The sequence below is a fragment of the Mustela nigripes genome, chromosome 15 (assembly GCF_022355385.1).
Source record: "Mustela nigripes isolate SB6536 chromosome 15, MUSNIG.SB6536, whole genome shotgun sequence".
Classification (NCBI taxonomy): domain Eukaryota; kingdom Metazoa; phylum Chordata; class Mammalia; order Carnivora; family Mustelidae; genus Mustela; species Mustela nigripes.
The window spans coordinates 16361347-16365162 of record NC_081571.1 but is presented as its reverse complement, the minus strand read 5'-3'; positions in this window follow the sequence as shown (position 1 = coordinate 16365162).

Below are 3816 nucleotides of genomic sequence, written 5' to 3'. Positions count from 1 at the left end.
ATTATATATCTGAAACTAATACAACACTGTATGTTAACTATACTGGAATTAAAATAAAAACTTAAAGTTGCAGTTTTAACAAAAAACGATTGAAGTATACATAATATTTATCAATGCAAAAGTAAAATGCAAGAACAATTAACAGTAATTGTGAGAGTTAATTTTCTGAACAAATTTAGGAGTTCTAAATGGTTAAATAGGAAAACAGATCAATATGTAATATAAATATTAAGAGATAGTGTGTTGAGTATTAGTTTTTTTAAAAAAACATCTTCTACAGCCAATACATATTTATAAATTTTAAATATACAGAGGAGAATAATGGAAATTAGAAATCAGAGTTCTAATCTTTGTAAAATTACCTGGTGTTCTGTATTTGTAATTTTATTTTATATTATTTTGTTTTTTAAAGATTTTATTTATTTATTTGAGGGAAAGTGAGAGTGAGAGTGAGAGAGCTCAAGTTGGGGGCAAGGACAGAGGGAGAGGGAAAAGCAGACTCCCCTCTGAGCAGGGAGCCTGATGTGGGACTTGATCCCAGGACCTTGGGATCATGACCTGAGCTGAAGGCAGATGCTTAACTGACTGAGCCACCTAGGCACCCCTGTATTTATAATTTTAAATAAAACAAATATTTATCACTGTAAAATAATAAAATAAAAAAAATGATTCTGAGCTCAATAGACAGAGGGATTATTAGTTAATATTTTGGCTAACTATTGAGTGCTGGGAAAGGCACAGGGCATGACTTTTTTTCCTTAAGGAGTTGCTCTAAATGATATGACTATACAGGGTGGTTTTTTTCTTTTTTTTTTTTTTAATAAAAAAGAGGTTTCTTTGTGGGTTCTCATTGTTATTTACATTTCTAGTATTTAAAAATCTATCATTCTGGAGAAAAATAGATTCTTTTCCATTATTTATGCTTACTTCTTATTGGAGAATTATATTTCAAAGACTCCTGGTATTCATATATTGAGAGCTTTCGAAACCATGTGGAACCAATTAGAAGGCATGCTGAAACTTCATCCAGTTAAGCACAGAGAAAGGTATAGACTAGGAATCCACAAGACTGGGACTCTGAGAACTCATCCAGCAAGAAGAGTGACTCCTATAGTGGACAATTTTATTTTGGCAGCTCAGTATCTTTTCTCCCTTTTTGTGATCACGGCATTCCAAATGTGGTTTGGATAAACACTTCTTTTTTACAGGATATAGTCAATAGTGGTACCTATCTTCCTCTGGCCAATGGTGGACACATGGCCTAAGCTTAGCCAACCTGATGCCTTCTCCCTAGAATTGAAGGAAAATGAATGAATAGTCAATTGAAGGAATTAAATTGAATTCAAATTGAATGTATTCAAATATTCAATTTCAATACATTCCCCATTGTATTCAAAGTAGTATAAATATTGGGGAATACACTGGGGAATGTATTTGTCCTAGCAGTGGCCTCCTGAAGAGACTGTCCTTTCATTCCTGCTACCAGCATCCCTGGTGGTCTAGTGGTTAGGTTTTGGTGCTCTTATTCCTGCAACCGAAGTACCCAGAACAGCTCTGGTTTCTGGTCTTTCTGGACTTCGGTGTTTTAGATTTTCACTTCACTTTGAGCTACACAACTTCTTTCCAATTATTATTATTATTTTTTTTTTCATTAAGGAAGCTTGAAATGACTTGTATTTGTTACACTTACAGATACACATCCTACCCCAAGGGAGGGACGCTTAGCAGTGTCTGCTGTATTACAGTGTTCATGGGGATATGGCTACTTTTCTCATGAAATGATATTTGTTTCCTTGAGGCTCAACTGGATAGATTTTTCTGGGCCTATCCCATAATGAAAGTTATGGGGCACTGGAAACTTGATCCCTGGGAAGGGTAGGGATGAGATTGGGAGAATTGGCAAGGACTAGACAGAAAGTCAGGGACCTGGGCAAACCTGCCAGGATTCAGAAGAATGCTCCAGTCTCTCTAGAAATTGAAATTCACTCCTAAAACTAAGCAAAAAATTGAGAGTAATGGAGGTAATATTATATACTGGGAAGCACAATCCCTTGGGCCCCCTTAGGCTCATTAGGTAAGAGATTTAAGAAAGCAAGACCAACTCAAGAGTGAGCCAATTGGGGATGAGGAGGAAGTTAGCAGTATGCTACAGAAGAGTCACATGGAATGGGGTTCAAAACCTCGGTTCAAAATCTGGGTTCTCCCAGTGGTAATTGTGAGACTATGGAGAAGCTCACAAGGGGTGAAATACTTGTGTCTTCCTCTGGAATGCTTTCCCTGTCATTTCCCCGTTTCCTTCTTTCCATCCTGTGCTGGTTTCAGCGTTCCAGCTATGTGCCCCAATGTAACATCTACTTTCCCTGTCACAGTGTCTATGAACTTCATGTCATTTGTTTGTCACTCCAACCAGACTGCCAACTTAACGAAAGAGCAACCTTGTCTTTCTTATTCACCTTTGTATCCTCAAGATATCCACAGTGCCCAGCACTTCATAAAAAGGAGTGGAGTGTTGAATAAGCAAAAAGGAGGCTGCAGAACTGTAAGAGAGGGAAAAGGCAATGAAAAGCCCTTTTTTACTTGTTGTAGTATTACATTAAACAGTGTATTTGTAAAGTGCTGTATCTGAGGTTGATTCTAAATGATAAAAATAAGAGGTCTCTTGGCAGTAATTATGGGATTTTTGATAATAATGTAAAACTTCTTTAAAGCATGTTAAATCTTTTCATACAGGGTATTTTTCTTTATTATACTAGACCAATCACCTAATATATGTAGGAAAATGTTTTGCTTCACAATGACATATAACAATTTTAATAGCACCTATTAAAGTGCTTTACACATAATAGTTGTTCAGCAACTAATTGTTGATGGAGCAAATATATTCAGCAAAATTGGCCTCCTTTTATAAAGCGCTTTTAAAGCCAAGAATAACTACTTGCTATATAATTCTATAACAGCTCACATTACAGCAAAAGATTAAATGAGAATAAAGAAGAAAAATATCTTATATATTTGTCTTGATATAAACTTGTGTTATAACTTATTCTTGCTTATCCAACCAATGAGGTTTGGATTTTGAAATGAATTACAACACATCTTGTCCCTTGACACATTCTTAAGTAAAGAACCTTTGATAAATCTTGGCTGCACACATTAGCTGTGTTAAGGTCTTAATCCTACATGAAAAAATATCTCTGTTTACCTAGTGAAAAAGGATCATTTTCTTCCTCTTGGTAGAAATTAAAAGCCCATAGCATTTGAAAGGGTAGACTCTGCCAATGTATTTCTGTCTCTATAAATCGTCATAGACAGTGATTTCTTGCAAAACAGGTTTCATGTAATATTTATGTAAGTTGCACATGACCTTGAATGAAAGCAAGGGTTAGAAGAAACAGTGTTCTTATTGTTCGACAGAATGCTTCACTATTTTGTCAGATATTACTTACTCAGGTCAGACGTGATTTTTTTTTTTTAACAGAATAGAATTTGTTTATTTTAAAGCTGGACTATGGAGAAATGTGACATTTCTTTTTAGAATCAATATACTATTTTATCTTCTACTTGTGAGAGGTTTCTGTAAATAAGCAAAGAGGAATACCAGCAGCAAAGCTGGGTATAGAATAAATGTGGGTGAGCAGAAAATTAAAATGTCCTCTTACCGTTCACAGTGTTGATTCTGGAGGAATCATGAGAGCAGATGGAAAAGATCAGATGTGTGAGAGGTAGGGTGCAGGTTGCTGTGTTTGAGAAACATCTGCCCTCATCCAACTTTGCTGCTCTAAAGAAAATCTATAGAGTAAGGATAGGTAGAGCTAC